The following is a 12402-nucleotide window of genomic DNA, read 5'->3' on the forward strand; positions in this document are numbered from 1 at the left end:
GATAGTATATAAGTGGGGTTTATGGTTTAATGAGCAGTTAATATTCATCTTGCTTTTAAACAGCAGAGCCTATACACTAGAATCCATGCATTAAAGTAAATTTCCTGGACATGCTCCCTATGTTTCTTCAAGCCATTTTGGGGGAAAATGTCAATGTTTTCCTGTAAAGAAAACACTATTCGCATGCGGACAGTACTTAGTAAACATCACAGGGTTAAGTAGGTAATCAGAATGACAATTCATCCCGTGAACTGTTCTCTAGACTGTATATAGGAAGAGAAAAGAAAAATCCTTTAGACACTTAAAACACAAGCTTAAACCCCATGTACTCCTCTCTCTTTCCCCAAAGGTAAGTTCCTATCAGTTTTAGATTTTTGTTTACAGCACATTATACTTTTCCAAAGGAAGAATGCTTTCAAAGGGTGTTGAGTTTCTTAACAAGGACTAGATAGGTGTAATGGATAAAGACGTAGTGATGTTGAGTTTCAACTAAAATTCACTATGGTCTAAAATACTAAGATTACACTTTTCAGTATGTGTATTGAATTTCAAAATGACCATATTTCTATTGTAAAGGGAGTTTTAATATATTATAAATTAAAATGCATGCATGAAATTTGATATACTTAAAATATAGTCTCAGAGAGTAATTCACTTACAGCACATATGTTTTAATCAAGGTATTTTTGATTCCAAGTTAATAAAAAAAAGCCCTCTCAATCTATCAGAAGAGATATTTGTTATGATGCAATCTCATGTACATCAAAGGTTTGTGAATGTAGTCCATTTGGATGATCCTGTGCCTGGCCTTGCAGACTGGGAGCTGATTGTCTCAAGTTATTTGAATAAAGGTCAGCCATTCACTTGTCATAAACATGGCTCCAGGGGTGGTAAGTTAGGGTCACCTCCAAATAAGGGAGTATGGATAGGATTGGTATTTCACAATAGAGCTGCTATGGAGCAAGACCAAAATCTACACGTGGGTCTTATCCCAAGCCAAAGCCTCTTTCCCACATACTTGTGGTAAAAGTTAAGTGATTATTCATTTGAAATACTTTGAATAATTTCATGGATGGATCCTAGAATTTTAAGTTTTGATCATCCTTTTAAATAAAATATAGGACCTAAATATTTGAAAGCTTTTAAGATTTGAGGTGTGAAAATTTGAATATGATTTATTCTTTGACTTTTCCTCTCATGAATAATATTAAAACCTGTGAAGGTTAAATAAAAACATAAGAGTAGGGAAATGGAGTCAGACTTCTTTGCTACAGTATTCTGGCTGTAGAGCGTGTGTATAAGTTGTGAAGAGGGTGAGAGAACCATGGGATGCTTGTATATTTATTAACCTCCAAAGTTTAAGCTCTGATGGAAGCATCCTGTATCAGCATAGGCTATAGTGTGCTGCACTAACAACCTTCAAATCTTAGTTCTTTACAAAAATAAAAGCTTATTTCTTACGGAAAATTTCTGTTGTGATTTGGCTATCACATGATTCTACATTTTCTTCAATTGATTCTCTGCTTGAAAGGCAGGAGAATATTGCTGGTCTTGTGGCAAGAGAAAGATTTAATGCACAGTGCACTGGTTCATAAAGCCAGAGATGGCGTCTGTCACTTCTACCTACGGTTCATTGGCTAAATCAGGTCATGTAGCTATGGGTGAGTTAAACTGGTAAACCTTCTTACAGGGAGGGGCATCATGAGGGGTGCCACAGAGTAAACATGTAGATGAACAGAAATCCCATCTGCCACAGCCCCCTTCTAACATCTTCCCTCGTTTCCCAGAATCACCAGAGGCAAGAGGGTCTTCACTGACTTTTTGTTTTTTTTGTAAAGTTAGTTAGAAAGTATATATAAAAGTTTATATACTTTTATAGCATGTATACATGTATGCATATATGTGTATGTATTCACATATGTATACACACATTTAAAAGCTACTTTTTTTGTCTTGAGATTTCTGTTTTTTACTCTTATCAAGACTCACTGCCTCTAGGGTGCCTGGGTGGCTCAGTCAGTTGGGCGGCTGACTTTGGCTCAGGTCATGATCTCATGAGCCGCATGTTGGGCTCTGTGCTGGTAGTTCGGAACCTGGAGCCTGCTTTGAATTCTGTCTCCCTCTCTTTCTGCCACCCCCTTACTTGTGCTCTGTCTCTCAAGGACTGATGGGTGTGGGGGGGAGGGGGAGGGGAGTGATGGGCATGGAGGAGGGCACTTGTGGAGATGAGCACTGGGTGTTATATGGAAACCAACTTGACAATAAACGATGAAAAAATTAAAAAAATTAAAAAAAATAAAAGAAATTTTAAAGACTTACTGTCTCTCATCATCAATATTTATTAAGCATTTGCAGTGTACTAGGCACAATAGAGCATATAGACAATAGACAATATCACCCCTGCTCTTGAGGAGCTGACATTCTTTTTTTTTAAATTTTTTTAAAATTTTTAAAATTTTTTTTTATTTTTTATTTTTTTTACAAATAGTTTATTGTCAAATTAGTTTCCACATAACACTCAGTGCTCATCCCCACAAGTGTCCTCCTCCATGCCCATCCCCCCTCCCCCCCACATCCATCAGTCCTCAGTTTTTGTCAGCATTCAAGAGTCTCTCATGGTTTGCCTCTCTCCCTTTCCCCCACCATTTCCGCCCTTCTTCTCCCCCTTGGTCCTCTGTCAAGTTCCTCCTAATCCTCCTATACGTGCAAACATATGATATTTGTCCTTCTCTGCCTGACTTATTTCGCTCAGCATAACACCCTCAAGGTCCATCCATGTCACTACACATGGCCAGATTTCATTCTTTCTCATTGCCATGTAGTATTCCATGGTATAGATAAACCACATCTTCTTGATCCATTCGTCCAGTGATGGACACTTAGGCTCTTTCCATGTTTTAGCTATTGTGGAGAGTGCTGCTATGAACATTGGGGTCCATGTGCTCCTATGCATCAGCATTTCTGTATCCTTTGGGTAAATTCCTAGCAGTGCTGTTGCTGGGTCCTAGGGGAGTTCTATTGTTAGTTTCCTGAGGAACCTCCACACTGTTTTCCAGAGGGGCTGCACCAGTTTGCATTCCCACCAACAGTGTAGGAGGGTGCCCGTTTCTCCACCTCCTCACCAGCATCTAGAGTTCTCTGATTTGCTCATTTTAGCCACTCTGACCAGCGTGAGGNTTTCATGTGTCTGTTGGCCATCTGGATGTCCTCTTTGGAGAAGTGTCTGTTCATATCTTCTGCCCATTTCTTCACTGGGTTGTTTGTTTTTCGGGTGTGGAGTTTGGTGAGTTCCTTATAGATTCTGGATATTAACCCTTTATCTGATATGTCATTTGCAACTATCTTTTCCCATTCCGTTGGTTGCCTGTTAGTTTTGTGGGTTGTTTCCTTGGCTGTGCAGAAGCTTTTAATCTTGATGAGGTTCCAATCGTTTACTTTTGCTCTTGATTCCCTTGCTTTGGGGGATGTGTCAAGTAAGAAGTTGCTGCGGTGGAGGTCAAGGAGGTTGTTTCCTGCTTTCTCCTCTAGGGTGTTGATAGTTTCCTGTCTCAGGTTCAGGTCCTTTATCCATTTTGAGTTTATTTTTGTGCATGGTATGAGAAAATGATCTAGTTTCATTCTTCTGCATGTTGCTGTCCAGTTCGAGGAGCTGACATTCTAAAAGAAAACACACACACACACACATCTTCATCTTAAAAACAGACTTTATTTTTTTGGAGAAGGTTTAGATTAACAGGAAAATTAGAGGAAGGTATAGAGATTATGCATATATCTCCTGTACCCATAAATGCATAGCCTTCTCCATCATCAACAACCCCTATCAGAGTGATACATTTATTGCAGTTGAGGAACCTAAATTGACACATCATTATCACAAAAAAATCCATAGTTTACATTAGGATTCACTATTAGTGTAGTACATTTTGTGGGTTTGGAAAAATTTATAATGACCTATATCTATGTTGTAATATTATGAAGAGCAGTTTCACTGCCCTGAAAATCTCTGTACTTATTTGTTCCTTCCTTCCCCTAATGCCTTGCAACCACTGATCTTTTTCCAGTCTTCATAGTTTTGCCTTTTCCAAAATTTCATATAGTTGGAATCCTTTAATTTATAGCCTTTTTAGATTATTTTGTTTCCTCCGTTGTCTTATTCATGGCTTTATAGCTTTGTTCTTTCAGCACTTATAAGCATTGTCCATTCACTTATTGAAGGACATCTTTGTTGCTTCTGATTTTTGGCAATTAAGACTAAAGCTTGTATGAACATCTGTGTTCAGGTTTTTGTGTGGATGTAAGTTTTCAGCTGCTTTTGGCCAATACTGAGGGAGGGTGATTGCTGGATCATATGGTTAGGGCATGTGTAGTTTTGTAGGAAACCACCATTGGGCTTCCCAAGCGGCTGTACATCCCCACCAGTGGTAGATGAGAGAGCTCTTATTGTGTCACATCCTTGCTAGCATTTGGTGTCAGTGTTCAGGATTTCGGCCATTCCAACAGGTGTGTAGTGGTGTCTTGTTGCTTTAATTTGCATTTACCTGATGACATATGATGGGGAAATTTTTTTCTTAGACTTATTTGTGATCTTTATATCTTCTTTAGTGAGGTGTCTGGTTAGGATGTTTGACCCATTTCTTAATTGGGTTTTGTTATTTTTGAGTGTTAATAGTTATAATCCTTTAGCAGATAATATCTTTTGCAGATATTTTCTCCCTGTCTGTGGGTGGTCTTTTTATTCTCTGGACAGTGACGTTTGCAAAAAAAAATTGTAATTTTCATGAAGTCCATTTTATCAATTCATTTTTTTTTCATGGATTATGCCTATGGTGGTATATTCTGAAAAGTCACTGCTAAATCCTAGATCATGTAGATTTTTTTTAATGTTATCTTCTAGGAGTTTTATAATTTTGTATATTACATTTAGGTCTGTGATCCACTTTTAATTTTTGTGATGGGTATAATATAATATCTAGATTATCTATTTTGCATGTGGATATCCAATTATTCCAGCACTGTTTTTTTGAAAAAAGAAACAAACTTTTACAATGGCATTTTTGTTAGATGTCTTCTGCAAAGTTCTGAGGAAATATTCTGGAGGGTGATCTTTGGGTATAACTTGGCCCCATCGTTTTTTAGAGAGTAGAGGAAGAAGAGGATTATTGAATGGCAATTCTGTATTAGTCATCATACTATATAGTCCATATATGTCATTTAAACTTTGTAACAACCTGAATTAAGTATTGATCTTCCCATAAACTATAAGGAGTGTCAGAGGTAGAGTTTAAATACTGCTTCCAGCCAGGTTCTCTTAGGACACACATGGCAAGAACACAGGCTCTGGGAATGAGCCTGAATCTGGATCTGAGCCTTGCCATTTTCTAGCTGTGTGGCCTGTCTGGTTGTGGAACTCTCTGTTTTCAGTTTCTTAGTATAACGTGGGTAGCAATCTTGTCTATCCTATCAGAGTTTTGTGACAATCAGTGCATGTGAAGTATGTACTGCCAGGCCTGGTGCACGGTGATTGCTCAGTAAACTAGATGTTAGCCGTCACTCACACCCAGACATGCCAATTCCATCCATCTGGTTATACTGGTCCTGAGAAGTGAAATAGCAACAGTGACATAGGCCTGGTTCTTTGGGCCAAGGAGAAGCTGCCTGTGTTCGATCACAGGAGCTGAGACCCAGGCTTTTCTACATGGAGACGTAAAATAATAAAAGTGGCATAAAAATGCAGTAGAGCACTTTTAAAACATATGTTGCCATAATGAAATAATAAGATACCATGGAAACGGTATTAAACTGTATTAAAGCTCAATGTCAGTATAAGGCAACATCTGTTAGTATTGTAGCAAAACTCTGATTAGCCTATTTTTCATAAATGAAAATGAACCCATATCTGCAGAGGATTGCCAACTGTTAATACACCACTCCTCCGAAGCGCTTTGTTTCATAATAGACTTGCGGAAGGATGTCTTCATCTGATGTTTCATTTGGGAATTTTTTTTTTGAAAGAAGACCTCAATGTAGTAGTTTTATCTGTAGTCAGTCTACATCCTCTAGGAATTCATTGTGTTCAGATAGTAGTTGTGGTAGCTCATCTTTGTGGAGTACTTACCAGGTACTGGCTTTATCAAGTATTTGCTCATTTAATCCCTTCCAACAGTCCAATGAGTTAGGTACTGCTGTCACATCATTTTACAGATTAAGGAACCGAGATACAGAGAGGTCAAGAAAGAGGTCCAAGATCATATACCTGATTGGTATGTGATTGTGGCTGACCTGAGATTCACATCCAGGTGTTTCTGCCCCCAGAGCCTGCCTTTAAGCACTCTAATGGACTGTGTAAATCCTTTTTATCCTCAAAGCTCTAAGAGAAACCATGTTTTTATCAGAGTTTCTGCTGCATATAAAACATCCTTTAGTTTGGGCAGAAGTTACAGCACATTCTTTTGAAATGCAGGGTCTAAGAGGGAAAGTAAAAAATGGGAAGAGCTCACTGAGAAACTATGAGATAAGACTAACTTTTGCAGGAGGAGGGAAGAATGGACGGGCACATGAACTGAACTCTGTGTAGGTACTGGTTTACATCAAACATGTTTTTTTTTTTTAAACTTAAAGTTTGGTTACACGTAGTCAAGGTGTGCACTTAGCATCCCACCTCATTTCCTATCCTTCCCACTTCCTCCTCATTGAGTGTGTGGTTCCTATAAGGAGAGGCTCCAAGTCAGTTTTCCAAAGTCTTTGTTGCTGTTAGGTTTTCGTTATAAATAGTACAGCATTTTTTGTGTCCTATTTTTCATTTACTGAACTTCTTGAGACAAGGTAGCTTTAACTACTATATGTAGTGTTGGTCATTGTCATTAGGAAGATGTGTTCACTGTACCTCTTTTGCATATAATGTGATTAGCTGATTAATATCTTGATCAGTTAATCAAATAATAATGGCTTGTAAGGTCTATAAAGAAAGATGGCCTATAAAAGGGGGCTAGAATTCTAACAGTTGAAGTTAGATAATTCTTAATTCTAGCAGGAAATGCTCCTGCTAGACTTTGTGCATCACCAAAGTAATTTAGTAGAATGTAAATGCAGCACTAAAATTTAAAAAGACAAAAAATAATGTTTACCATTGCATTAAAAAAAAAAACCAAAACTATAGCATGCGCTTTGACTTCTGTGTGAAAACCATGAACCTTGGGCAGCACTTAACTGCTTTCATCAAGCATTTTGAACCTTGTTGCCCATTGACGTTATCACATTCTGTGGGGAGCTAAGACTATAGATATTTATATGAAATGTGTGTTTCATTGCCATGAGTTTGGTACATAAAGAAGTTGCTGAAAAGCTCCTAATTTTCTTTATTTCTTTATTTTTAGAAAGGGGGGGAGGGGCAGGAGAGATCCCAATCTTTATTAGCACAGAGCATGATACGGGCTTTGAACTTAGGAACTGTGAGATCATGACTTGAGCTGAAATCAAGAGTTGGATGCTTAACCAACTGAGCCACCTTGGTGCCCTGGAAAACTCCTAATTTTGATTGTAAGAAATTACTTTGGTACCCTGTTTAAGCTTCAGCTTTATTGTAGAAATGTTGCTAAATTGCCTCATGGGAGATGCATTTTCAGGAAAGAGGTTGAGAAATAAATTTTACTATTTAAAATTTTTTTCTTAATGTTTGTTTATTTTTGAGAGAGAGACAGAGTATGAGCAGGGGCAGGGGAGAGGCAGAGAGAGAGAGAGAGAGAGAGAGGCAGACACAGAACTTGAAGTGGGCTCCAGGCTCCACACTGTCAGCACAGAGCCCAGTGTGGGGCTTGAACTCACAGACTCTAAGATCATGACCTGAGCCAAAGTTGGATGCTTAATCAACTGAGCCACCCAGGTATCATGCTGACCCTCAATGCATGGGGTGCATTTGAGGGGCAGCATGGTATTAAGGACATAGACTCTGTTTTTACACTGCCTGAGATTGAATCCTGGCTTGGCCACTTCCTTGCTGTTAGTCTCTGTACTTCATTTTCTTCACCTGGACAATGAAGGTAATACAGCACTTATGCAGTTGTGGTGAGGTTAACCTGGGTTTAATATATGGAATACACTTTAAACAATGCCAGGCACTCACCTATTAAGAAGACATGACTATTAGCCATTATTAACATTATTCTCACCGAGAACATCCTTGATTCTTTAATACCAGAAAAAAATAGACAACATTACAAGTATCTATACAATAGAAAATTTATTTTCAAACTCCTCGTACTGAAGAGTCATTAGGGAAGTAATCTCTGAAGTCCTTGAGAAGGAGTTTGTATTTACAAGCCCTAGTTATTTTTGAAGTTCAAGCATCTTAACGTTGAGGTCAAGGTTTTTGACTATGAAAGCATTCCTATTTATCAATTCAAGCAGTACTCACTTATGCAAATATTTTGAATGGTATAGAACTGGATTGTCATCTTATTTTTTTTGCCATAGTTTTTGGAAGTAAAATGTGATGACAAAGAACTCTATAGTTGTTGTGATAAGTGAAGGAGAAATAAATGTATAGGTTTTCATACTACACTCTTTCTGGAGCACTGATACACATTAGTTGTTCCACACTGGCACAAAGAGCTTAGCATAGGTCCAAAAAAGAATGAAACAAGTATAAATTCTGCAAGTACTCCCTTTAAAAAAAAATTTAATGTGTATTTATTAGAAGTAGAGAAACAGATCACGAATGGGGGAAAGGCAGCGAGAGAGGGAAACACAGTATCAGAAGCAGGCTCCAGGCTCTGACCTGTCAGCACACAACCTGACATGGACTCGAACTCATGAACCATGAGATCATGACCTGAGCAGAAGTCAGACACTTAACCGACTGAGCCACCCAGGGACCCCTGCAAGTGGTCACTTCTTAATGGTAATCATTGCCTAACGTTCACAGCAGTCCTGTTAGCACTCACTGTACCTGGAGTTGGTGATTGAATTTCAGACAGAATTTCAGTTTTTGGATATTGAGACACTGTGTAGGGTATGCAATTAGCTTAGGATTGGCAATAGTACCTGAGGAGTGACAATCGTCATTACACATTTATCCAAACTCTGTAGCTTCCTGTATTACCATAATTACTTTTGGGCCACAACATTGCACTATAAATTGCTCTGGTGAAGAACTCTAAATTTGGCATTTACTTTGGGTGGGAGCAATCCATGAGTCTGTGTTTTTCTCTGGGCCCAGGAGACAATGGATAGGGTGCTGTTAAATAAAATAGAAATAGAGAATACATGGGAGTTTTCTGGCTTTCTACTCAGTGGGGAAAGTAAAACAGTTCAGGCAGAAGTTAATTTGCCTATGATTCTTTTATAGCAAAAGTCTAAGTGGTCTGCATGATAGGGGGAAGAAAAAAAAGTAGCTCTGGTTTTCACCACCTCCTCCAGCAGTTCGTAGACACCTTATAGAAACAAGGTACTCATGAAATTATACTTACTGTCCTTTGCTCTCACTCCCTACTTGTCTCATTTGGGTGGAAGAGGTGAGGAAAGCCATGAAAATAACTATTATTTAAAGTTATCTTGCATTAATAAACATTTAAAATAAACTTAGAATGTTCTTTTCCTATTGATTCATATGGTTGTAATTCTCTGGGATGGACTATTAACATTGGTTTCAAGTAGATTTTCTGACTTAATGTAGCTTGTGTGAGATTGTGTCAATGTAAACTTTCACAACTTTGCACTGCTCTTCCAAAGTAGAAACTAGATTTTTTAAAAAGAGAAGTTGCTGTTTGTGCTGCAGTTATTTGCACTTCATTACCTATGAGCTTATTTTTAAATTATTTCTGGCCTTGTTTCTTCTTGAATCTAGCAAGATATTTAGAATAAACATGGTTAATGTCCTATGGGGTACATAACATGGCTATGATTTCTATTTCATTACCCACAATACCTGCAGTATTGGGCACTTAGTAGATGTTCAGTAAGTATTTAATTTATCAGTTATACTTTCTGACTTTTCCAAAGAGGAATTAGGGATAACTGTTAGTTAGATTTAATCCCAAGAGAACTAATTTCTAACTAATTTCTAAACAATGGGGTTCCCACTTGCAGCCATTGTTTGGGTATAAACCTTTTGCTTGTGATTACTAGTCTTTTCTAATTTTGAAAGGATTGAACTTTGTTCTTTCCTATGGTTATTCAGTTTCTTGTTTAAACAGAGGCAGCATACAGTAGTGGCTAAGAGCACAGGCTAATCCTGGTTCTGTCACCTAGCTGTGCAACCTTGAAGGCCTTAATAGCACTTAACCTGTTGTTGGGAGAGCTAAATAGATGTAAATAACTTAAAAACTAGATGTGAATAAACTGGAACACAGTTGTGACTGTGTATGTGTTAGCTTTTAAGAATTTTTTTTCATTTTTATTTATTTTAGAGAGTGTGTGAGCAGGGGAGAGGAGCAGAAGGAGGGAGAGAGAGAGAGAATCTCAATCAGGCTCCACCCTCAGCCTGGAGCCCTCCTCAGAGCTTGATCCTATGACACTGGGATCATGACCTGAGCCAAAATCAAGAGTTGGACACTCAACTGACTGAGCCATTCAGATGCCCCTGTGTTAGCTTTTATTAGTGACTTTTAAAAGCTGAGTTTGTAACTGTCATTTACTTATATAAACTATTGGAAAAGGTGTCTGGAAATGCAAGTGCCTATTTTCTTCAGACTAGTTTGAGTCTTTTGCATTGGGTTTATTTCCCTTGACCTTGGGTTCCTTTCTTTATCAAAAGCCTTTTTCTTTAAAGATTTAACTCCCAGGAAAGTAATAATATTTATGTCTAGAAGAGACAGGCTAAGTTACAGAATAGTCCTGATATTCGCCAGGTTTTTCCAGCACTTCACTGAATATGGGTTGATATGACCCTTAATAATACTAATATGTAACTAGTTTACACTTGAAGATTAGGAATTGTTGTTTTGATGAAAAAGGAGTTTGGGGCTTTTCTTCTTAACCGAAACAATTTATTTTATACAAGAAGAGCACTGCAACCTGCTCATTTCCTTTTTAAGCACTTTTAGGCTATTAGATCTTTCTTAATTCTTAATATTGAGGTATCGTAAAGGAACTCATTTAGCTTTAACGAATGTGATAACATTGAGCCGAGCACTGCAGAAAGCCATTAAACATTACCTTCTAAGAGTCTGTATAGACCATTAGTTGAATATTTTAAAAATTGACTTTATAGATTAAAAATGTACCTTTTTTCCCTCATTGGATCTACAGATTCAAATGACTTAGTTTTCATATCCTGATATTTTTGAAGTGAATTGATTGAGATCCATTATGAGGACTAGGGTTTGTATGGCCTCTCTCTTTAACTCCAGGGAAATTTGCCTAACCTGACAACTCATCTGCAATGCTAAGTTCTCAATTAACTGTCAAGTTTGCTGCTTTAGAAATCAAACAGACTCTAAAATCCAACTCTAAATCTCAATAGATTTCTTTTTAACCACGTCTGAATCATGGTCCACTGTTCTAAAGTGCTGAATTAAATCAACCACTGACTCTACTCCTCACTGTCAAAATGAAACTTCTATTGGATCAATTAGGAAATGCATTGATTTTTTTTTTAAAGGCTCTTATCCTAGATAGAACTTATAAACCACAAGAGTATCTCTATGTATTTATGTACAGACTTCATCTGTAACTCAGATGGTTTTCCAGCCTTTGCCAATATGATCCTAGAGTACAATTTGTAGTGAACTATGGTCTGTTTTTCCAATGGACCACCCATGAATATTCAACTGCTTAATGCAAGCAGGAAATAGGGGCACCATATTTAGATTGGGCATTTATTTTTGAAAGATACATTTCAAGATTAGAGATAGTAAAGATTTTAAAATAAATCTGCCTTGCTTATTTATAATCTGTATTGGTTCTTGTCTGAATAAATTAATTCAACAGGAATTTGAGATTACTCATAGTCCAAATTTGGAAAAGAAATCTATGTTCTGTGGTAGTATTTACTAAAAGCTTTTTCAGAAGCATCAATGACTCCATCATATTTGTGTTTAACTTAAAATATGCCTTATTCTGAAATAAACATGTATATAAAATGCAGAACACAGTTGGACTGATTCCATATCATTTTATTTATATTTCAAAGGTGATGCTTATAACTAGTTGCTTTTTCCCTTGTGGGCTCTGGATCTGTGTAATACAACTACTTTTATAATGAACTGTCAAAAACCAAGCAAATGAATATGGCTTTCAAATAATCATTATGTGGAAGGTCACACACTTTTTCAATAAATGTCGCTACTATCACAAACGTTTTCGTCACTATTTTGGAACTGCATACAGAGTTTGAGTCACACCAGTTAACTTCATAGAACTAATTAACTTTTTACTAAGCAATGGTACCAATCTCATCCATGAGCT

At 37.4% G+C, this 12402-nt stretch overlaps 1 long non-coding RNA gene across 1 annotated transcript in view; it reads right to left on the reverse strand.

Annotated features, from left to right (window-relative positions):
* Positions 1–12402, reverse strand: part of LOC120233978 — a 45855-nt gene that overhangs the window by 157 nt on the left and 33296 nt on the right. The window lies entirely within an intron of this gene.

Source organism: Hyaena hyaena, unplaced genomic scaffold, assembly GCF_003009895.1.
Source record: "Hyaena hyaena isolate Hyena2069 unplaced genomic scaffold, ASM300989v1 scaffold_99, whole genome shotgun sequence".
NCBI classification, from domain to species: domain Eukaryota; kingdom Metazoa; phylum Chordata; class Mammalia; order Carnivora; family Hyaenidae; genus Hyaena; species Hyaena hyaena.